At 42.5% G+C, this 25,231-nt stretch overlaps 1 protein-coding gene across 4 annotated transcripts in view; it reads left to right on the top strand.

Moving 5' to 3' along the window:
• The window catches only part of ELF1 (E74 like ETS transcription factor 1), a 90,237-nt gene that overhangs the window by 9,236 nt on the left and 55,770 nt on the right, over positions 1-25,231 (top strand). The window contains exon 1 of one of the 4 annotated variants that reach the window (XM_083624324.1): positions 10,047-10,071. The exons of 2 other annotated variants lie outside the window; for them this stretch is intronic. The gene's annotated coding sequence lies outside the window, so the exon portion shown is untranslated. Of the gene's footprint in view, positions 1-10,046; positions 10,072-12,606; positions 12,764-25,231 lie in introns of those variants that run through there. One more of the 4 variants, XM_083624323.1, reaches the window with a different exon arrangement.

Genomic DNA, 25,231 nt, shown 5'->3' with positions numbered 1-25,231 from the left:
AGAGGTAAACTATTCAAAACTTGGAATTTTGAATTTTTAAAAACAATATTAGCAGATAAAATTATGACCTGTAATCAAAACTGTATATGGAGAAAGTTACACGAATATATATTAAATTTAAAAAAAGAAATTGTTGTATCCCCTTGAAGGATCAGTAAGTTACTGTGGCATGAGCTTTGATAGATAACTACATTAGTAGTGCCCTCAAAAAAAAATCCTTAGATTATTAAAATACTGTCAATCAACATATGCTGGTTTGCACTCTCAAGGTTTAAGACCAGTTAACACATGGAGTTGGGTATAATATGTTGAGGCATGGGGCACTTGTTGTGTTCCTACACAACCTTGTCAATTCTCTGCTTTTCATTTCAAAAAAAATCTGTCAAGGCATCGGTTACATTAATTGTCCCTAAGTCTGAAAGCTGCTTCAGACAACTTGAGCTCTGAACTTCACCCTGTCTCATCTCTGAATATCATGAGCATGTAAATGATAAGGTAGTGTAAACATGTCTAAGCACATCTTCAGGTGTGGTCTGCCACTGTGACCAAAGTTGAGCCTGAGTCAATATTCAACTTTTGTTTGTAGATTCATCTGCCCCAACTTCTTTCTCTTACTTAAGACTAGGGAAATATTCTTTTAAACCTGGTTTTGTCTGTGCTATAGGACAAAGAAACTGGAAGACTTTGTATAAACAATGTACTGGAGACACTATCTGAGCTTTAAGATAAAACCCTTTAAAATGTATGTGGGACAGTAAAGATGGCAAAAGCAGCACCCCTGATCCTTCCCCAGTTCTACAGAAATATTCAACACTGATCCGTAAAGCAAGACTGTTCAACGGTATCGCTCTCTGAAGTTTATTTTCTGCTCTACAGTAGACTAACTCTGATTGCATTTGTCAGGGCAAAGGGTTTGTTTTCATCTGCTGTTCATTTCATAGGGCTGCCCAGCCATATATCTGGATGGGCTGGGGTCATTCAGGCCCCCCAGTTCTGTTTGCTGTACAGTGGAACCTCGTGTTACGTACCATCCCCCTTGCAAACGCTGCGGGTTACGAACTCCGCTAACCTGGAAGTAGGTCCCCTTGTTGCAAACTTTGCCCCAGGATGCGAGCGGAAGTCTCGTGCCAGAAGCATGGCAGCAGTGGGAGGTGCCATTAGTGAAAGCGCGCCTCATTTTATGAGCGGTTTCGGGTTACAAACGGACCTCTAGAACAGATTAAGTTTGTAACCGGAGGTACCACTGTATGTAGATTTTTGTTTCTGTTGTGCCATAGCTCCTCCCTGAGTCTGCTTATGTACAAGAGATCTTTCCAGTCATTCATTACAACTTCATATCTGGGGCTTTTGTTTACTTTGCTCCAAAATCCCTGCAGACAACACACAGAAAATAACATCTGTGCTAGAGATAAATTTTTGTAGACACCTGAAGGCAGCCCCATTTGGGAAGCTCTTAATGCTTGCTTTTTGACAAGCTATATGCACATGTTCTGCTTTCTTATTGCCATATTGCTCATGGCCCATGCTTCTGCCCTCAGTAGACAGTAATTGTAGCCATCAGAAGCAGTATTGGTGCACTAGAAGCTAGTAACCTTGGACCTCCTGCTCAGATTTCCATCCTGTTACGGCAGCTGTGTGGGAAGACGGTCAAATATAAACTCTTCATGTGCCTTGTGCCCAGTGATGTCCCTCTCTGGAAGGATACCCAGGACAGTTGTTGCAGCACATCCTTCTTGTTTGATGTTTTGTTGTATTTTTAATATTTTGTTGGAAGCCGCCCAGAGTGGCTGGGGAAACCCAGGGGTATAAATAATAAATTATTATTATTATTGTGTGGATTCCAGATGATCACTAGTGGCAGCCTGTTTGTGGCTCTGTTACAATCATAATATCTAATGATTCCTTTTAAAATTTATATTCCCTCTTTCTCCTCTTTGCTTCAAATAAGTTGAATAGAAGTGCTCCCCTTCCCCTGACAGTATGGTCCATTGAGTTCCTTTTTATCTACTGCATGGTAAAACCATCACTTAACGTGCATTATCATCTAACATTTACTGCTTATTAACTGAGCAGTAGAAGTATTTGATTACTTTATTCCTAAACCCTTCACTGTATGATAGATTTCTTTTAGTCAAATATAAATAGTTGTAAGATTTGCTGCTTTTGTGCTTGTGCTCTGAGTAGATAAATGGACAGCAGCATGCTTGAGTAGGAAGAATGCATGTGATGGGGAAATCTGGGCAGAATCCAGTTGCTAGCTGTAGACATCCTCCAAACCAGCTTTTGGACTCTTGCTGTAGGAGAACTGCATGTGCAAACAGCATTACTGTTTCTGGATCAGAATAATTTCTTAGGCTATGCAGAGTGTCTGTCCCGCCCCCCCCCCAATCTTATTAAGCTTGGCCTTACAGAATAAATCTAGTCTTAGCATTTTGTTTTGAACAGCGGGCAGTGAGACCTTTGGAAACAGAGGAACAGCTCCTGACATTTGGGAACATATGGCCTCTGTACATAATGCTTTAAACTGAAACACTTCTTTGATGTGTCTAGATCCAGCCTATAAGTAACTCAGCATCTGCTGGTGTTACAATGTTTCTATTTTAACGCCATAATTTACAGGAAAAATAATGCAACTCCCCCCAAACCTTCCAACCTTTAGCCAGAACCCTTTGACTGAAGCATTGTTCCTGTTCCACTATTTGGGCTATCAAGGGCTATCGAGTGTCTGGCTCCGAAGCGCCCTCTCCAGTTGCATGGAGCCCGGACAGCCCCGTGGAGCTGAGGGCGATGAAACAATCATTGAGATGACTTCCGGGTTAGCGCCATCGGCGAAATGGCGGAGTTCCTCCGACTGGAGGAACTGGCTCCGTGGAAACTGGGTCTACCCGCCACGGCGAAGGTGGGGACCCGCTAGAAATCCCAGGTGGAAGAAGCCTGGGAATGTGGGGTTTGGCAGAGCACCAGGAGCGCCTCCCCTACTCGCGGGGGACCCCATTTTGGGGCTCCGGAGTAAAGTAGGGTGATCGGCGCGGTGCTGCGAACTGACTGCTATTTTCATGGAGGGAAGCCGCATTGCCATTGCCGGAGAGCGCTGACTTTTTCCTGTCGACAATTGGACTCTAAACAAGTACCTGTGAGTAGAAACGGAAAATTGGATCAAGAAATATCTTAATTTGGCACCGAAGCGGGAAGGTTCAAAACAGGAAGTCCGCCTTCTGCTTTCTGTAAATAAACTGAAGCAAAAATCTTGTAAGCTAATAGCCTGGAAAGTCGCTTTATAAAGGTCGAAATTTCCTTCATTTATAACCATTAAAACCCCCTTGGAAGCAGGAGAAAAGGGGGGGAAATTAAACTGTTCAAGCCTGCTGGAGAGGGAGTAAAGGAAAATAAGTTTCCACCGTCTCAAACCTGGGAACGGGGTGCCAGAGACAGAAATTATCGGAGACGTTCATTGACTGTGAATGGAACATTTTGACAGATAGCAAGAAAAAAGAGAAACAAATTGATTCTAATGCTGCCTGTTGCATTCTAAAGAAACAAAATATTTGAAAACTGAAAGTAACTTTCTTTTGTTGGACATGATTTAAAAAGATGGACACAAATAGAAATTGTATCCTCTAGAGGGAGCTTGTCAAATTGTTGCTGCAGTTTACTTGGGGATTTCACAGCTGCGAGATTAACATCGTGGGACCAGACTGTGACCTTGAATAAAAATGTGTTTGGAAGAAGTCCTGGTGCTTGCCTTTTGCAAGACAAGTGCTTTGCTGGAGCAGTTGCATGAGAAGGTGGATTTGATGAATGAGAAGTTGGATTTGATGACTGTTGCAACTAGTGAATGTGGACAAATAGGGAATATTGACATAGAAATTATACAGGGACCAATCCAGGAAACTGGTTCGACTGGGCAAATGCAAGGGCAGATAATAATGGAGGAAGCTATGGTGCTACCTCAAGCAACACAAATGGTGAGACCCGAGGCCCTGCAGGAGTATAAGCCGCTGTTTTGGAAGAATGAACTTGAATTAGGCCTGAGGGAGTCTGGAGCTGAGGAGGATCTCAACTTTGGAGAGATTTTGAAATATGCTGTTAAAGATCTTTTGGATTATATCGATGACTGTGGGGAGTGGGACTGTGGGGAATGGGCTGGTTTGACGTGGGGAGATGGACATGAGTATGGATGGAAATTCCCCGGAGACCTACTCCCTAAGGAGAAAGGAAAGAAACTAAGAAAGAGACCAACAAAAGACATGGAAAAGTGCAAGTATAAACAAGAAGAAAAAGATCTGCAGAAGGGGCATGGAAGAGACTTAAGAGCCTCGGATATCAGACTACCAGGTTGATGGACTAGATGGAATTGGATAATAAGGACTGACACAACCCGAGACCAGGAAGAAGGGACGTTGGATGAAAACTGGAAGAGTCTATAAAGAAAATTTTTTATTTTGGGAATTAGTGTAAAATTAATGAATATTAGGGAGAATGTTGGAATGAAATTGTCTGGCTTTAGCAGAAATGATATAAGGATAAATAAGTATTAAGTTTTAAAGTTTTAAGGTATTTTACGGTATTTTATGGTAAGATAAGGTTAAGGTATTTTATGGTAAGATAAGGTTAAATAAAGTAAGGTAAATTGAACATCAGAATATGGTGAAAGATGGATAGGATGTATAGAGTTAATTAATTGGTTATAAGCTAAAATATAGAAAGGATTTGCTGAAACAATGACTGAATCAGGATACAAAAAAAGGGAGGTGTGAGGAAGTCAGGGAAATAGGCAGATGAAAGATAGGCTATGGAATGACTGGTTTGTTTTTAACTATTTTTATTTTTCTGTATTTTGTATCTTTTTGTCTTCTTTTTTTTATATTTTTGTATTTCCTCTGAAATTTTAATAAATATTATTATAAAAACAACAACAACAACAAAAAACAATCATTGAGATGGCTAGAGCGCCAGTGGTGGAAAACTCACCGAATCAGACCAGACACGGGTTAGAGCTCAATGTTGATGCAGATGCAATACTGGCGGTGAAGAAGGTCCTCTTCGCCATTGCTATTGCCACTCCCGCTTTGCAGAAGGGGCGCTGCGCAGCTCTCCATCTCTGCGCAGCGCCTCTCCAGTGAAGTGGGAGGAGGAACGCAGCCCCTTCTATTTCTCCTCCTGCTTTCCTGGAGAGGCACTGTGCAGTGCCTCTCCAGTGAAGTGAAGTCAGAACAGCAAGAGGGATTGCTGCGCAGCGAAAGCAGTGATCCCTCTTGCTTTCGCTGCGCAGCGATCCCTCTTGCTGTTCTGGCTTCTGGGATAGCTGCGCAGCCTGCATTCGCTCCATAAGATGCACACATATTTCCCCTTACTTTTTAGGAGGGAAAAAGTGCGTCTTATAGAGCAAAAAATATGGTAGCCTTGGTCACACTGGTGGATGATCTCTGGCGGCCTAGGGACAAAGGTGAAAGCTGTTTCCTAGTTCTGCTGGATCTCTCTGTGGCCTTTGATACTATCAACCATGACATCCTTTTGGACTGTCTAGAGGGGCTGGGAGCTGGAGGCAGTGTTATACAGTAGTTCCTCTCCTTCTTCCTGGGCCTTGTCCAGAAAGTTGTGTTGGGGGATGAGTGTTCAGACCCCTGGCCTCTCACTTGTGAGGTGCCTCAGGGTTACGTCCTCCCCATGCTTTTTAACATCTATATGAAGCCACTCGGAGAGATGATCAGAGGGTTTGGGCTGGGTGTTCATCAATATGCAGATGACACCCAGCTCTACCTCTCTTTTAAATCAGAACCAGTGAAGGTGGTGAAGGTCCTGTGTGAGTGTCTGGAGGCAGTTGGAGGATGGATGGTGGCTAACAGATTCAGGCTTAATCCTGACAAGACAGAAGTACTGTTTTTGGGGGACGGGGCGGGCAGATGTGGAGGACTCCCTGGTCCTGAATGGGGTAACTGCCCCTGAAGGACCAGGTGCGCAGCCTGGGAGTCATGGAGCTGGTGCGCAGCTGTCCATGGAGGCTCAAGGCAATTCTGTGTCCAGAGCAGCTGTCTCCCAGCTCCATCTGGTACGCAGGCTGAGACCCTATCTGCCCGCAGACTCACCAGAGTGGTGCATGCTCTAGTTATCTCCCGCTTGGACTACTGCAATGTGCTCTATGTGGGGCTACCTTTGAAGGTGACCCGTAAGTACAACTAATCCAGAATCCAGAATTTGCATCCATTTATATAAATATGCACACCCTTAGTCACCTGCCTGCGCATATATATAACTGTGTTGATCACATGCCAAGAGGACTTGCTATGGAAGCCAAAGTGAGAATATTTCCCAGGGAGTGGATATGCTGGTGATTTCCCTGTGCAAATTCCACTGCATTCCTATTCTTTGATGGCTGGGAGAGACTCGCTTGGGAAAAGGAAAACAAGCATTCTGGAAGACTATGAGTCGTAGCTCAGTGGCAGAGCATCTGCTTTGCATGCAGAAGGTCCCAGGTCCAACCCCTGGCATCTCCTGGTGGAGGTAGGAGATATTCCTGCCTGAAATGGGACCAATAGCCTGACTCTGTATGAGGTGCTGCAAGCCATGCCCACTGTACTCAGGTTCTATTTGTGCATGCCATCAGTGGTACCAGGAAGGGGTTGCATCCCCATTGTCTTTGTACAGCTGGCCCCTGGTGGTACAAATGCATATTGTGTATCTGACCTGGCGAACGGATAAATGAGATACAGCGAGAATGGTGATTGGGACCTGCTGCACAGGTCTCTGTGTTGAGGCTTCTGGAAATAATTGCATATGTGTGGGGTGAGCTGCTGAACCTTGACATCTGCAACCTGAGATGGGGCCTGGTAGTCCACGTGTGTTGGAAAGACTGGAAGGGCAGCTATTTGCTCAGGGGCGTTTCCACTGCCTTTGATTATCTATACGAGGTGGGGCACTTGGGTTGTTCAGCAGTTACCTACACATGTCTCCCTTTTCCCCAACTGACCTGCCAGGTCTTGTTGTCTCAAAAGCATCTCTGTTCTCAGACTTGCTTCCCAAAATGTTAGCAAAGTTCTGCTTTCCCCACCAGCTGTGAGGGCAGGATGCCCCTTTACTATGGTGGCCCTTCACCGGAGCCATCCCTTGTGACATCAGAGTCCATGTAGTAGGGCATGTGAGGCATAGCCCTGTGGCACGTGAACTGTCATCTGAGTTGAGCTTGATACATGTAGGTTATATATTCTGCTGATACTGTGAGGCAGTTGACTGTTGAGATGTTCCACATCCTGAGCATTCCCATGTCACTACGGGCCTGGGAAAGGTGGGGGAGCCTGGAAAATTCAGTTTCTGTATCCTCTATGTTTCTGCCAGATTGCACTAGATGGTACAGTGGTACCTCGGGTTAAGTACTTAATTCGTTCTGGAGGTCCGTACTTAACCTGAAACTGTTCTTAACCTGAAGCACCACTTATCTAATGGGGCCTCCTGCTGCTGCCGCGCCGCCGGAGCACAATTTCTGTTCTCATCCTGAAGCAAAGTTCTTAACCTGAAGCACTATTTTTGGGTTATCAAGAGTATGTAACCTGAAGCATATGTAACCCGAGGTACCACTGTATTGTGGATGTGACTGATGGGGAATTGGATGTGGTAGAGTTATGTCTGCTCCTAGCTGTGCCTGTGGCCTGGCCTGCTTTATGTTAATTACATGTGGATGTATCTTTGCCTGCCAGGTTCTGTATGCATGGGTGACTGTATTTCTGTCTGTGTGGTCCGTCTCCCCTGCTCCACTGGGGGGTGGATAGGGGCTAATTATGCCTCATTCAGACTCCTCTTGAGCTTCTCATTCCCTGGATGCAGTTCTTACTACAGATGGCTAGGCAAGAGGCCGTTTACACGTCTGACTATGTACAGATCTTGAAGGCTGGAAATCAATACATCTGTAACAGTTGTACCACTGGAACATAAATGCCACTATTTCAGCAGAGTTGACACACTCTTCAGGGCCTGTTTTGGGTTTTCCAGAGTATAACTTAGAAAACCTGAAAAACTGGTTCCATGGTGATGGAGGGAGAGGGGTGAGTGGAAGAGTCTTATGCATCCATGGGCAGTAGCTGCTCTGCAAGCCTACTTCTCTTTCTTTGTAAAGCACTGTACATTCACCCTTAGTCATATGTCCCAGCCAAGAAGGAGGCCTTTAAGAGAAAGCTTTTTCCTTCTTAATTTTTTTTTTTTTTTTGCTGAAGGAACGTATTGCTTTTGCTATCAACTCTGGTATTATATGTTTGATAATGCTAAGGGTATCTCTACATCTTCAAGTCGGACATGTATCCCCAGAACAGAAAGAGTGGGTGGGCACCACAGTAGATAGACTGGTAACTTGATCATAGGCTTGTTTACTCAGAAGTAATTCTCATTGTGTTCAGTACTACTTAACTCCTCAGTAAGCATATAACATTGCAACCAGATTAACCTAGTTTTTATGAAAGCATTTATTGAGACATATTGGGGAACTCAGTGGAGTAAACGTAATCCAGATGGTATAGCAACCTCATCAGCTTTTTTGTGGTTACTTTTTGGAATGGCCACTTGGAGGTGGAAATGGAGAGTGGTTGAGAAGCTCCGACCCTTAGAGGCACTACTCATTTTTCCTATGGGATGGTAATGGAAGGATGACCAGTTAGAATTTAGTTTGATCTTTCATTCACCATTTTATGGAGCTCTTTCAGTTGGTCATCCAATAATTGCCACATGGTACCAACAGCCAGTGGTGTTCAACAGTATTTTTACCATACTGGTTTCTGTTAGTCTCTACCTAACAGTTTCTGCCTTGCATCTGAAAACTTGCATCTGTCTCTTTAACAAAGAAGTGCATTCCTTTCCGATGGTTGAAAAAATTAGTTTCACTTTTGCAGCCAGCACTCCACATAAGGGACGAAGAATTAAAAGCAATATAAAATGAAGATTCTTAACAATCAGAGCTTCCTTATTTGTTAATAATCTTTCCTAGTCACAAACAATTAAAATTTGTTTTTTTGTTTTATTTTCAGTCTGTTAATGCCTCTTCTTACGCCAGCAGTCAGTTTACATTCCAGGTGATAGTTTAACTGGTAGACAGATCACCTCAGTTGTAATTGATCACAGTCTCAAAGATAATTAAAGAAGGGAGATCTAGCTGACCTAATGCCTCGAGGGCTAACCTTCAGGGCTATTCTGTGGTGTCTGGGCACAGTAGTGGTTGGTTTCTCTCTCCCAGTCACTCACTGTATCAGAAACGCCCCCGTCTTTAGCGTGAAGAGTAGCTTTCTTCAGAGCATTAGAGGTTGATCCCTTAAGGTAAAGGTACCCCTGCCCGTACGGGCCAGTTGTGTCCGACTCGAGGGTTGTGCGCCCATCTCACTTAAGAGGCCGGGGGCCAGCGCTGTCCGGAGACACTTCCGGGTCACGTGGCCAGCGTGATGAAAGAGAGGATGTGACAACCAAGATTTATGTCTTGGCTGTCATTAATCACTGCATAATTATCTCTGTTGACGGAATACCAACAATAAACAATTCTGGCACATGGTTTTTTAATATATTATTAGAATCGTGATTAAAATTGTCAGGGTGGCTTTCAATAAAATCATTCCTGCATTTCAGGGGGTTGGAGTAGATGACCCTTGGGGTAGATTGCTGTTTTTGAGCTATTTGTATGGAAAACTGGCAAAAAGGGCACTGCTGCCATGGGCTGCCATACGTCTGCATTTTCCCGGACAGTTTCCTGATTTCTGCCTGGACACTGCTGCCGACTGCAGTACCTTGGTTCTCAAACGCCGAAAACCCGGAAGTGTTCCGGTTTTCAAACATTTTTTGGTCAGCCAAACGTCCAATGCGGTTGTTGGCTATTGATTCCGGGGCGCCTCCACCAATCAGAAGCTGCACCTTGGTTTTCTGACATCTGGAATGGATTAAGATTGGCGCTTTTGTTTTTGCTATTTATTTTGCATTTTTGTGGCTTTTTTTGTTAATTTGTTTTTGTGACTGTGTGGAACCCAGTTCAGCTACTGATTGATGGATTGTATGACTGCGGAAATGGATAAAAGCCCCCATCCAAACTGACTATCATCCGTGCAGGTAAGAATTTGTTTTTATTTTTATTATCTACAATACAGTGGTACCTCGGATTGCATACGCTTCAGGTTACATACGCTTCAGGTTACAGACTCCGCTAACCCAGAAATAGTGCCTTGGGTTAAGAACTTTGCTTCAGGATGAGAACAGAAATTGTGCTCCGGCGGCACGGCAGCAGCAGGAGGCTCCATTTGCTAAAGTGGTGCTTCAGGTTAAGAATGGACCTCCGGAACGAATTAAGTAATTAACCTGAGGTACCACTGTACTGTTTTATTTATTTTATAGTACAGTACATGGATATGGCTTTCATTTTATGGATCAACGGTCTCGTTAGATAGTAAAATTCATGTTAAATTGCTGTTTAGGGGTTGTTTTTAAAAGACTGGAATGGATTAATCTGTTTTGCATTATTTTCTATGGGAAAGCACGCCTTGGTTTTGGAACGGACTTCACGAACGGATTAAGTTTGAGAACCCAAGGTACCAGTGTATTCTGACTGTGTATGGGAAAATCCGGACATATGTCAACCCTACCTTGGGGTCCCTTCCAAATCTACACTTGGTAATCTTTACAATAAGGAACGCTTTCCCCATGTAATGACGTTATCTGATAGGAAAGGTCAGTTAGGGCGCACAGGCAGAAGTGGGGGAGTTCGCAACATTGCATAGCTCTTTCTCTGAGACACCTCAACTCTTAGAATCACAGCATTATAGAGTTGGAAGAGACCCAACCCCATGCAATGCAGGAATCATCCGCCCCTTTCTTACTTAAAAAGTATGGAAAAGGTAACATCCCCAACATTTTTCTATTACAGTATTTTATTTTTTTAACAATTATAACTGGTACTGGATTTTTATCACACTATATGCATTAATTAGCTCTCACAAATATGTACCTGAAACTCAGGATTACATTTTATATATCTGAAAGCTTATGCCATTATAAATGTATTCACCTTGAAGATGCCACAAGACTTGCTGCTGTATTTACCACATACTTATTTTTTGTTAGGTAATAATTCACTTTTGTTGAACACAGGTTATTAATACTGGCAGTTGTTTCTGCTTCTGCTCTCCTTCTGTCCGCAGTCTGTAAAGTGAAGAAGCGTGGGGGGGGGGCAAGGAAGAAAAGGAGGCAGCCCCTCTGACTGTGGGGAGGTGCTGCGTTGCTGTCTGCAATCTGCGGTGGGCTCCCTGATATGTGGTACCAGTTGGATTGCTATAGCATGTCATATGTGGGGCTGCCTCTAAAGACCGTTCAGAAACTTTAGCAGGTGCAAAATTTGGCAGCTAAGTTGCTTACCAGGGCAAGACGGTTTGAACAAATCTTGGCCCAACTGCACTGGCTACCAATAAGTTTCCGGGCCCAATTGAAAGTGCTGGTTTTGACCTACCAAGCCTTTAATGGCTCAGGAACGCAATACCTCAAGGACTGCCTCTCTCCATGTGAACCAACCCAGACCCTGAGATCATCTTCGGAGGCCCTTCTTTGGGTGCCTCCTCCATGAGAGGTCTGGAGAGTGGCAACACGAAAACGGCCTTCTCTGCAGTGGCTCCCCATCAGTGGAATGCTCACCCCAGGGCAGTTCGCCTGGCGCCTTCATTATACATCTTAAGGTGCCAGGCAAAAGCTTTCCACTTTAACCAGGCCTTTGGCTAATTAACATCTTGTGACCTTTTACATGTCTTTGGGTGGGGTGGGGGTTATGGGATTGTTCTTGTTTGTGTTATGTATTTTGTGTTTTTATTTTGGATTTTTATGCTGTGAACTGCCCAGAGATCTTTGAATGAAGGGGTTATACAAATTTAATAACAATACCAGCATCCATGGCGCATGTTCTGAACTCAGCTGTTCCTTGTTAGTGTCTTCTTCCTTTGCAACTTCTTGGCCAGTGCTAGGACTGTCCTTCCTGATTCCAGTTTCATTTTGCCCTGCCTTTACTGAATGGCTACACCTCGTAAGATTGGTCTTGCTGTATGTAATTGTTTTTCCAAGTTCCCTTTTTGTGTTCTTATTTTTTGACTCAAACCAAAAAAGCTATGCTGAAGAGTTATCTTACATGGCAGAAGTATTGCAAACAACCCTGATGCCCCTGCTCCCCCAGTGCAAGGTTATGGAGTGTTCAGAATAATTACTACTCTGACAAAAACAATGGCTTCTGTTGCAATTTAATTGAAGTAAATTATATTCGAATTAAGTGGTTTTAACAATACTGCAAAGTTGTGTTTAGCTGATTTACAGTGTAAAGGGTTTGGTGATTGATCATTAACTGCTCTGAACAGTGAAATTCTTCGGTTCTTAGCAAACAGAGCGCAGGGAGGAATATCTGATAGGGCTGCATGAATTGCTGTGGCCTTTCCTTGTCCTCTTGTTGAGCGTGCCGTCTGTATGCTCCACTTTGCTTCTGCAATTGTTCGGCCTTTGCTCTCCAACTAGTTAAGGTGTGGCTGGCTGATTCAGGTTGTTCTCTCTTTCCCCTCTTACCTGAAGATTTGCATGTTTGACCTGGTGGAGTAATTGGGCCCACAGCAACCTGGGCGTGCCTCTCTGAGAAACATTTAGTTTCATGTATGACTCATAAGCTGAAGCACACACACCACTTCCCCAATCTACAGAAGCCATTTTAACTGCACAAAACTGCTGGATTACTTTTTACTGTCTAGCTTTTGGGACTCTGCAAACATCTTAGATCAAGGTAATTTTGACTGACTTAACTTGGTGAAGTGTCTGTAACTTAAATTTAATATTTCTGGTAGAGGATTAGGTGTACCTGCTGAGTTTTTAAAAACAAACATGGCTGTGTGCTTTTGGCTATGTTAATAATTGAAAGTCACATGCTTAATTTAATTAAAAATAGGGAACAGATAGTGTAATACTGACTGTTTTGTATTTAAATGTTTTGTTTGCCACAATATTAAAAAATGGGTTTGCAAGATTAAGGCTGGGAAAATGATCTGTTGTAGCACAATAAGTTTGATTGCAGGAAAAATGAAAATCACTTTAAGGGGGCCTGTCAGCTTTACTGGTTTACCTATATATAAAAGTGTTAATGGATTTAATGCTTTTGAAAAAGGAAACTAATATAATATAAACTGTTGAAATCCAGCACTGTGTGCCGCAGAAAAAATACATTTCAGGTGTAGCCTTTACCTTTAAGGTGGATTCTTATTTGTAAAATAGTTACGTGTGTCTAAGCATGGTATAGGCAAGCCTGTGGCAATCCTCCAGACGACACATTAGTAAACTGAGCTGGGTTAAAGAGTTGAATTCTGATTGTTCACATCCAAGAGACTGAACTGAGGAAACCTGAGCCAGTCTTCTGTTGTCTGTGATTTTAGCACTCAGCTTTCTGTTATGCTACCCAAAAAATGAAAAATAAGAGTTTGTAGTTGTTATAATCCTAAAGACTGTTGTTGCTGGGAATTTCTGCCGTTCTATACTGCAAAACGTATATATTACATTTTATAGCAGAAGGGAGTTTGTGTTGTAACATAAAGGTCTCAGGTTAGGACCAAGGAGTGCAAAGGCTGTTTCTATGAGGGGAGGGGAATACGCTTGAGTTGTAAATTATTTGTCTATTGACTTCAGCATGCAAAGTTACTGTTTTCCACAACATGATTTTAGATGGGGGATTCTGCCTGTCTTGTTTAGGTGTTAGTTGTCAGTTTTAGCTGAAGGCTTATTGAGTAAGCTGTGTTTTATTTCCCCTTTTCAACTGAAAACAAAACTTGATCAACTTTTAAAACCAGGTCCGATTCCTTAAAACAGAAGATGCAATGCCATAGGAAAAGCTGCCTGTAATGTCTCCCTGTGTCTATGGAATACAATGGGGCTTTTTGCTGCTACCAACATTACCAAGATAGAAAGCTTGCATGTTGGGGGCGGGGGGAGGCTTGGTCAGATGCTGTTCAATTTCTGGTACTGTTCCTTTGTTTCAGCCTCTCTATTAAGTTCTCCTGCAGTATCCCTGGTGTTTAATGCTTTCAAAGTAGTGGTATTTCCTAGCATATAAGGAGCCTATGTTATCAGATATTTAAAAATAACTTTGAAATCCACATATATATCTGTGATCAAAAGAACTTGGTGATCGCTGTCTGTATTCAGTAATGTTTTAGGACAACTTTTTGTGAACTGCAGTCAACCTTTACCGGTGCCACAAAGCAAGCCTCTTTTGAATCTGAGGAGATGTGAAAGGTTGGTGATAGGGGCAGGAGGTGTAGGCTGCTCAAAACAACAACAGCCTTTGAACCATTCTCACGAGTTGGGCAGAAGCCCTTGAACATGACAACTTTGGGTTGCTAGCCTCAGAAGGTCAAACTAGATATTTATTTATTCATTAAAGTTTATGTAGTGCTTGATTGTGTGGGGGGGGGGTTTAAAAAAACACACGTTCAAAGCAGTTTACAAAAATAATAAAACAATCAGATTCTCAATAAAACCAGTTAAAAACAACTATTTAAAACATTTTTAAAAAATAAAATCAGTGATAAGCAAAAAACCAGATTAAAACACAGGCCAACGTTCTACATATCTAGATAGTCACGCTTAAACAAAACATTTTTAGCAGGCCAGGCACTAGAAAAAGTGCAGTGGATGTGCTGGCCTGATTTCAAAATGACCAAAATTATTCCAAAATGTGTGCTGTCACACTAAAATATGGATTTCTTTCAAATGTGTTCCAAGTATTATGTGCAGTGCTTTTTTCTGGGGGGACACAGGGATATGAATACTCCTAAACATTTTGGGAATCTTTGTACTTTTGTCCATTTACTGTATTATATTTTTCCTGATCTGAACTATAAAAAGGTGATTTTCTTGAGTCAAAATGAGAGTACCCCTAAAAAAAAATTAAGAAAAAAAGCACTGATTATGTGGCATCTTTAACAGTGCTAGTTCCGCAGATCAAAGTGCTTGAGTGGCCCTATATGGGATAACGCAATCTCACCGGTAAACTGTCACAGTTGTAAAGTTGTCACAGGCTTTCTATACCAACAGGAACAACTTGAACTTGGCCCAGTAGCAAACCAGGAAGCGCTGCAGTTGTCTGAGCAAAGCCATTCTACGCTGACAGGGTCTCATTCCTGTCAGCGATCATGCCACAGCATCCTGCACCATCTGCAGCTTTTGGATCAAGTGCAAGGGAAGCCCTACAAGCATTCCAATAATCCACCCTTGAAGTAACCAATGCATTAACTTCTGTGGTCAAGCTCTCCTGATTCAGGAACATCGTAGGCGTTGCACCACTTGCATCTGTTAAAAGGTGTTTCTAGCCACTGAGCCTACCTGGACCTCCAGTGACAAAACTGGATTTGGAAGCAACCCCAGACTGTGAACTTTGCTCCTTCTTGGGGAGCGCAATGCCATTCAGAGCAGGGAGTTGACTAGTTTCTTGGACACGGGAACCAGTCTCACACACAGTGCCTCTACCTTGTCAGGATTCACGTTCAACTTCCTCCCCCTCATCCGTCTCACCAGGTAGGACACAGAAGTTCTCACAGCTTGAGTGGTGGTCTAGTCTTTGGTTAGCCCACATCTCTGTTTCATTTCTTGGTTAAAAATTCCACCTGCCCCTTTTGGGGGCAGAATTATATGGGTACCTGCAATTTTTCCAAGGGGAAAGATCAACCTTGAAGGAGGAGGCAATTTTTAAGTGGAAGGTGTTGGGAGATCAGTCCCCTCCCCTATACTTTTCCCAGCTTGATCTCCTCCATGACTGTTACGTAGTGTAGAAAAAGTACAGGAGATTCTCATCACATCGTATCTCGCTTAAGGGGCAGCGTAAAAAGTTAAAGGTGAATGTTCACTTTTTGTAATGATTATTAATGTTCTCATAGTTCCTAGTGGTCTCCTGTCAAAACCAAGTCTGCCAGCTTCTTTTTAAAACATTGGTATTGAAATGACCATTATAAAATATTTTCTGCTTGCAGTAGGAGCATTTCTTCATTACTGGGGTTTTTGGGGTTGTTGTTTTTTAAAGCAACCCTTCCTTTCCAAATTGTTGGACGTATTTAACAAAAAGTGGTGAATTGCAGTGCCAAGTTGCTTGTTCAATGTGTCACAGCAACCCAGGTGGCGGCTGCTGTTGGATATGAAGTCTCTATTAATTTGTCCTTTGCGTGAACAGTGAATGTGATATCTAGCCTATTGGAAAGAAAAGGAACAGAACAGAATAGAATGGCTGACCTAGCTGAACAGAACAGGACCCACATAGAAACATTTGGGATGTTTTGTGTTGTTGGTTCTGGTGTGTGTGTGTGTGCGCGCGCGCTGCATTTCACAAAAAGTGGTTTACATCAAAATATTAAAACTGGGAAAGAGGATGGGTGGATAGGGAAAGAGAGAAGTGCATCTCTTCATTAAGAGAGCAAAATTGTTGTTTAGCACCTACTCATGTTGTGTGTTCACTTGGAGTTTCTGGGACTCAAGCAAAGTTAAATAGCAACTACGGCAGTTCAAGTCAAGTTGTTTTATTATGGTCAATGACCAGTATTAGGATGAAATCACCAATTAAAAAATGTAAAATCTTAGAACAAACTAAAATAAATAAAATTACATATACATAAAAAAGCAGTTCCAGCTGGTCATTTATCCGTCAGAGGGAACCCTTCATGATCATTTGTCAATATACTTCTCCTGGGTGCTAGTCCTTATGTGTCACATTTTAATTGCTGCTCCGCAGAATTTGGCCACATTATATGTTACACCGGAATTATTATCCAGGAGCAGCAGAGTAGCAATAAACTGTTCAGAACTCCTAGTATATTTCTGGAGTATAGGCAAAATAAGGTACTACTGCAATTATTTTTCAGGAGGTCTCTTTCAAGGGATTGTGACCAACTTGCTTGGGAGTAAAAGTAACCCTTTCAGTAATGTTCCCCTGATGAAAAGCAGTGAAGGCTAAAAATGTGTTGGAATATATTTTTTTGATGTTTACCACATCTGTTCTTATCTCTGTGGTTTCAAAGTTTGTGGAGTTGCCAATTTCTTGTATTCTGCTGGCCTCTTCTGCTGTACTTTAACAGCTACTTGATCAAAAGACATGAGCTGATGCTTATATTTGCCTCTGCATCTTGAAAAACCTCACTTGTTGATTTTTGCAGATTACACAATAGTTGTATCCTGATTTTTATATCAAAATCTTTACATGTTTTTGGTTATCTGACCAATCTGTTCTTGCTCCTCAGTTTATGCTCCCCCCTCCATTAAAACTGGAAGGTAAAGGTAAAGGTGAAGGGAACCCTGACCATTAGGTCCAGTCATGGCCGACTCTGGGGTTGCAGCGCTCATCTCACTTTATTGGCCGAGGGAACCGGCGTACAGCTTCCGGGTCATGTGGCCAGCATGACTAAATGGTTCTGGCAAACCAGAGCAGCGCACGGAAACGCCGTTTACCTTCCCACCGGAGTGGTACCTATTTATCTACTTGCACTTTGACGTGCTTTCAAACTGCTAGGTTGGCAGGAGCAGGGACCGAGCAATGGGAGCTCACTCCGTCACGGGGATTCGAACCGCCGACTTTCTGATCGGCAAGTCGTAGGCTCTGTGGTAAAACTGGAAGCTACTTGATGACAAAAATGACTAATGTAGTTGTTCCCTGGGCATCATATGCAGGATTTCATTCATATTGCAGGGTACAGTAGAATTCTGGCAACCTCTTAACCAGAGCAAAGGATGCTCATGAGAGAGGATTAGCAACACCTCCATTGCTGTTGATTTTGCAAAGGGGGAAGGGTCAGAGTACAAAGGATACTTGCTAAATTTAGAATATTGTGCTGCATACCCAGAGGGAAGGCATTATAACTTTCCTCAGATACAGCTCTCAAAGCAGAAATTAAGGTGAAGCAGGAACCCTCCTTTGTCCTGAAACTGACACCATGACGTAACTCTACCTTAAAAAAGGTAAAGGGACCCCTGACCATTAGGTCCAGTCGTGACCGACTCTGGGGTTGCGGCGCTCATCTCACTTTACTGGCCGAGGGAGCCGGCGTACAGCTTCCGGGTCATGTGGCCAGCATGACTAAGCCGCTTCTGGCGAACCAGAGCAGTGCATGGAAACGCCGTTTACCTTCCCGCCGGAGCGGTACCTATTGATCTACTTGCACTTTGACGTGCTTTCGAATGGTTTACAAAAACTGACACGCTCAAACCATAATCTGTTTTTAAATCATACATTTCAAAACAGGGCAATGAATTACAGTCATACCTCGGGTTAAAGATGCTTCAGGTTGAGCATTTTCAGGTTGCGTCCCGCGGCGACCCAGAAGTAACGGAACAGGTTACGCCGCTCGTGCATGCGCAGACACTCAGAATGACATCATGCGCAGATGTGGCGACCTGCGCAGATGCGGGTTGCGTTCTGCTCATGGTGCGAATGGGGCTCCAGAACGGATCCCGTTCGCATCCAGAGGTACCACTGTACTAAAATGAGCTAATGTGACTTTACTAAAAATGCAGCCACAAACCAACCACTGAAACCAGCGGTAAAAGGATAGTAAAAAGAAGGCTCCCCCCTTTCCGTGGGGAGGGCAACCTAGTCTGGGAGCATTTGCAAACTTCCATTCAGAGTATTTGGAGTTGGTTTTCCCACCCCACAGCACAGTCTTCTTACCTGGATTAAGTTTCACCTTGTTTCCTCTCATCCACCCAAAAACTGCCTCAGGGCCTCCCTGTGGTTAGCAGATAGAAAAGAGAAGTAGAATTGGGTGTCATACTGATGGCACTTCAACCCAAACCTCCAGGTGACTTCCCTCACAGTGATTTTATATACAGACCTTAAAGGTAGAATCATAGAATCATAGAATCATAGAGTTGGAAGAGACCACAAGGGCCATCGAGTCCAACCCCCTGCCAAGCAGGAAACACCACCAGAGCACTCCTGACATATGGTTGTCAAGCCTCTGCTTAAAGACCTCCAAAGAAGGAGACTCCACCACACTCCTTGGCAGCAAATTCCACTGTCGAACAGCTCTTACTGTCAGGAAGTTCTTCCTAATGTTTAGGTGGAATCTTCTTTCTTGTAGTTTGGATCCATTGCTCCGTGTCCGCTTCTCTGGAGCAGCAGAAAACAACCTTTCTCCCTCCTCTATGTGACATCCTTTTATATATTTGAACATGGCTATCATATCACCCCTTAACCTCCTCTTCTCCAGGCTAAACATGCCCAGCTCCCTTAGCCGTTCCTCATAAGGCATCGTTTCCAGGCCTTTGACCATTTTGGTTGCCCTCCTCTGGACACGTTCCAGTTTGTCAGTGTCCTTCTTGAACTGTGGTGCCCAGGTATACTGTATAGCACCCTGAAACTGCTCTCCTTTCATCACTTTCTCCAGGAAGGACCAGAGGAAGTAGATGTGATTTGCATCAGTAATACTTTATTCTGAAATAGTTCCACCTAATATAACTTGAGTGACAGAACATTAATAAATGCAAGATCAATGAAAGTGCAGTCTTGTAGGAGATATGTGTTGTCTTTCTGATTGCACATGCAAAGACCTCATAGGGCACTTGTGAATCCACCCCCCCATCGCATTGTGCACTCTGTTGAGCATAATTTGTAGATCTGATTCTGAACCAACCTTTTGTCTGTGCTCAGAATGGCTTCTGAACATCTAACCAAGTCAGGAATTGTAGGGCATAGCATTCACTTATTGTAGAAGTGAATACTCTGCATTTGTGTACTGCTTACTTGCTGAACCATATGAAATAGTTAACCTAGGCCAAGGGTCACCAACCCTTATGGTTGCGTTTGCATATTTACACAGACTTGGAGAAACTGTTGTGGACACCGCACACACGTGCTACAACTAAACGCACATGGCAACTATCGGCTACAGCCGGATGCTTCTTTCAAGCCTAATTTCAGAAGTGGGGAGGAGACCCAGTGGGCACCAGGGAGGGTGTATGTGGGGGCATCTATGCCCACAGGAACTATGTTGGCAACCCCAGACCTAGGCAATATTTTATTGGGTAATTGTTTTATGGATAGTTCTGCTAATAATATGCCAAGGATATTTTTATACACGAGGCTTAAAGCAATTCTGCTTCAATAAGACTTTGGGAAAAGAAGTTTATTTGCAGTGCTTCTTTCTGATGCGTTAGCAGTGATTAGACCCACAGGGGTCTAATCAATGCAATTTAAGGCTGTGTAAAATTATTCCTAGTAAAGGGGGAAAGCATCTAAGCCTTAAAGTGTAACCACTGTTAAAAAGAAGGCTTTGTTAATTGGGTTCATTTTGTGCTGAAAGAAATAGTAGGAAGATCAAAGTAGTACAGTAGATGCAATGCATCGCTTCCACTCTCCTCAAGATCCATAAGATGCGGGCAAACAACTGGAAGAAACCAAATTTATGAGCAACAGAAAAATGGTCTTGAGGTGCTTGGCAGACTTTGATCATGATAAAAATGACTCGCTTGAAGATGATGATGATGATCTCACCTCTCTCACCTCTCATGCTGATTCCCATGGATCAGATAACCAGCAGCGTTTGCTACCATATGTTGATTCAAGCCAGCAGAGCCAGCGAAGCTCAGAGGAATTTGGCCACCCTCCAGGTGCCCGGCTTGAATCCTTGTGACCTCCTGTCTGCGACTCCCGGCAGGATCAAGCGAGGTCTCCAATCGGCGATTCTTCCCAACGTGAAAGAAGAACACACCATTCCTCCCCCTCCTCTCCCAGGGAGGGGAAAGAGACAGACAGAAATATATCTACATGTCTTTATTTCTGTCGTTCCAGCAGTACAGAGAAAACATGTCTGTACCCTCTGACACCCAGCTGCAGAGAGAGAATAAACCCACCCATGTACTTCCAGTACAGGGTCATGTGACACTCTGAGCTAACATCCGGTGCTCAGAGCACATAATAGACTGTCCCTTCTTCCCACGGTACAGTCCCAAAACATCAACATCCTGTTTGGCTTTCCAGCCATCTGGAGCACTCAGCAGCATTGCTCCTTTTTCGTAACAATAACCCCCTCAATCCGGCTGGGTTTCCCCAGCCACTCTGGGTGGCTCCCAACAGATTAAAAACCGAATAAAACATCAAATATTAAAAACTTTGCTAAACAGGGTTGCCTTCAGATGTCAAGAGGCTCCCTGGGGAAATAGACTTGCCTCCCTATGGACAACTGGCAGACTTAGATGATACATCGGAAGAGACCCTGTAATGTACAAAGGAATATGGCAGTAAATATTTAATATTGGATAATTCTGTTAGTCTCCATAAATTGTAACATCTTTTCAGATTCAAGTCTCAAACACATTCCCCACTCCCAAAAAGGATTGAGAAACTTTGGCCTTGTTCAACTGTTCAAGAATAAGCTTCAGTCAGCTTTGGTCTCATGTGCTTCCTCCTCCATCCCTGGCACAGTTGGAAGAAAGATTTGGGGAGTTTTCAATATTAGATTAGCCATAGCTTGTTGTGATGTTTGACCAACAGGGGTTTGTCTTAATGATGGTTTATTGAAATAAATCAATTTTAAAGCATATTTTACGAGTCTGGCTGACTGGCTTGTTTCAACAGACATAATTAATATTATCCACAGTTCAGGTTTTGGAGAACACACTTAACAATTGTTAAATGGAAGCAGAAGTTTCAGATCTCCTTGAGAGAGTTGGGAGGCAGAGAAACTTGCATGTGTTGGTTTTCATAGCATTAAACCATGGTTTGGCATTCTGTTTGGATGCAACCTTCCTCCAACTATGGAATGTATACTCAGTTGTTACTTTAAGTGTCACTTATACTTCATTTCTCCCTTCCTCACCTACGAAGTCCTTTTTGTAATATTCCAGAATTTGAAACAGTCTGCAATCTGAATAATTTTAGGAAAGTTGCGTATATGCGTGTAAATTGTTTTTGTTTTTATAATTTTAGTTGTATATGGAAGTTTAGGTTACAAAATGTAGCAAGAAACTGGCGCATAAGGAGGAGCCCTTTATGGTGGGAATTTGAATTTTATTTCTAAATACAAATGGAGATGTGTATTGTTCAAATGATGCACGCTGTGTTGAGAAGTAAGATCCATCCGGCTTCTCAAGAGTTTCAGGTCCGTTATCAGCAGACACTCATTTCTTCCTCCACAATTTAAAGAAGTGGCTTTTAAAAGTTGGAGGCTCTGTGGCTGCCTGCTTGCTGTGAATTTGGTGTGTATTTGGGCACAAGTATATATGGTTTCTTTCTTTCCCCCACCTCCTCTATTTCAGTTGCCACTGATTGGTTAGATCTGACACAGAGATCTGGGCTTCTTAGTTCCAAATGTTTGTGAAAATTCCTTTTTTAAATGATGCAATATTTTAATGCTTTAAACAATTACAGGGTTGATTTTTACCTAGGAAAAAGTAGTTGGAGTTACAATATCCATCGTATCTTAATTAAGTATTTTCCAAGCAAAATCTAAGATTGCCCAGTTAAAATTGCCAGGCTTGGTTGTAATCCCTCCCAGCTAACTCCCATAATTTTCCCATTCTGGTACTTCCTGTTTTGTGATGGTTCTTTGATGAAGAAAGTAAAATTTTTGTATGACTTTTGTAGCAGAAAGGTGTATACTACAGTTGACAGCAGATGTTTGTCAAACTCTGAAATGCTTGCATCATTCAATAGTTTTAATCATGCTGTGTTTCATAAAAATGCAGGATTAATTGCTTCCATACAGTTTTTGTGATGATGGACATGTGGCACATCATATTGTTGCATGCCACCCCAATCTCCAATTCCAGCAGTTCCAGGCCCTTTCCCAGGGTTCATGTTTCCTTTTGGAATGAGGCACAGAGGAGATTGTGGTGTCTTTTATGATATCTGATCTCTTTATGAATATATACAACCTCTGCCTATGAGGGAGGGGTTCACAGCATCAACACCCAAAAAGGGTCTTGGATTCAAGAAGAAATCTAACATTGCTCTCAAAGATTGTTCTGCCTCTCTCCAGCTTGCTGCTTTGCTTTGAATTCACCTCGCTGCAACTCAAAACCCAAGCTTTGTCTTCTAACTCTCTGAGTTGAGGGAGGGTGCCTGCCTATTTGCTGTCTCCCACAGATTCCTGTTGCCTTTGTTCTCTTAATGGCCAGGTGATTACCTTAACACAGGAAGCTAACTTGGCTTCTATGTTAACACTTGCTGGATTCAGGGATCCAGGGGTGAAGAGGATCTCACATACAGCCAACTTCCTCCCCTGCAAACTCACAACAATACTGTATGTTTAGGTCACAATTGCTAGAAGCCTTGCTAGCCATTAGATCTTGTGAAGCTAGGGAGAACATAATTTCTTATTTCTTAAGATGGTGGTTTGTGATTTTTGGTAATATACATAATTTCAAAGAATGTCTGCCATCTTTCATCTCCCCCAGTTCTATCTTTTCCTTGTGTGGGAATTGGCTCACCCTTGCCCCACAGTGTTTTGAATTTGTGTTTTTATAGCGTGTTGCTCTGCAGATGTTAGCAGGTGTTTCTCTGAAAGGCATGACACTTGATGCTTTGTTTAGTATACTGTGGCATTAATGAACTCTCCTACTACAAGTGTGAAAGAAAGATGCAGCAGTGAAGGCAGGAAGCACTTGTCACTCATACTTCATAGCTACACGTCTGCTTCCTGTCAGTTAGACCACTAGAAGTGGAACAGATGAACCAAGATACTGCTCTTCTTTAATTCTTCTCATGAAGGTTATGATGTAACAGTCTAAAATGGAAAAAGTAACTATTCTTTTTTCAGGGAAGACTGGACTTAATGGAAATGGGAAAATTTCTGATCATTAGCAACAAATGGAGGAATAAGGCAGAGTAGATAATTAATTAATAGTTAAAGCTATTTTTGGTCATCTGCATACTATCCCTTGCTTTTTCCTGTAGGACTAATTGCAGTCGTTAACAGTTGTCAACAGGTTTACTATACCCATTTAGTCAATCACCCATCTCCTACTACCCTCCTGAGAAAAACCCCACCCACTATATATAAGGGTCTGGTGACTTCTGTTTCTGTGTATCTGAAGAAGTATGCATGCACACGAAAGCTTATACCCAGAACAAACTTAGTTGGTCTCTAAGGTGCTATTGGACAATTTTTTAAATTTTGTTTTATTTATTTTGACTGCGTCAGACCAACATGCCTACCTACCTGAATATTTAATCATTGTTAGGATTAGTCAGAAACAATCAATTTATTTGTATCAGAACATTGTAGAATTCCATGAAATCTATCTTCCAATTGCGGTAACATGAAATTACATGATGGAGTAAATTGCATGCCTGTGACAAACTAGTATAAATGTGATTATCATTGATGTTATGTAATGGATCACATCCATTAGGTTAAGTACAATTATTTTCATATTCGTCCGAAAGAATAAGAGAAATGGTTGCTTGTTGGCAGCCCATAAATTCTGTCAGCCACCAAAAGCAGTGGTGATGCCTTGCTCTTCCCCCAGCCTTGTCACCATGACGGCTCCTATCTGCTGGGGGCAAAACTAAAATCTTGCTTGCTGCAAACAGGCAGTGAAGAAGGAGGGTCTGCTTACTTTGAAGTTTTTAAGGCTCTCACACATGACAATCCTTGACAAAGCAGGATATTTTTTCCCTTTCAACCAATTTCATTTGGTGAAAGAATGTGCAGGTTTTTGAGCTGGAAAGATTTCTTAATCAGGTAGAAGCTAGCCAGTTCTGAAATGCAGAGTTGCAATATTTTACTCACTTCCTATAGATAACTGCCTAATTGGAAAGCTCTTTGTAACTGCTTGCTAGTTAATGATTTATTTTTTTTAAAAAGAAAGTTTTAAATCTCAACTGTTTTGTGATGTATTATTTGTAGTAATTTATACAATCTGCATTTGTAAGTAGCCTTTATGCTATTTCAAGGCTGGCTATCCAGACATGTGAATTTAAACTGTGAAACACAGTGCCTTGAGCAGGACAGAACCTTTGTTGCTGTTTACTACCCTTGTTGAAGCAGGTGTCTTAACTAAAGACATTGGGATAAGTCCTACAGGAAGCTTGATGTTTCAAAAGACCAATGCCCAGTTTTTCAGGACTGTCTAATCTCCTGTTTTGAGTTCATCTTGCTTTAGAACTCCTAATTTAGATGGCGGAATTCATTTTATTCCCATAGTAAGTTAGGGTATCACTAACTTTGTTGATCCAAGAGAATAAAGGAAATTTAAAGTGGTTATTTGCTTAGTGCCCAAA

Source organism: Podarcis filfolensis (genome assembly GCF_964270895.1).
Source record: "Podarcis filfolensis genome assembly, chromosome: 7".
Taxonomy (NCBI): Eukaryota; Metazoa; Chordata; class Lepidosauria; order Squamata; family Lacertidae; genus Podarcis; species Podarcis filfolensis.
The sequence above is the reverse complement of the archived record's forward strand: the minus strand, read 5'-3'. Positions and strand labels throughout refer to the sequence as shown.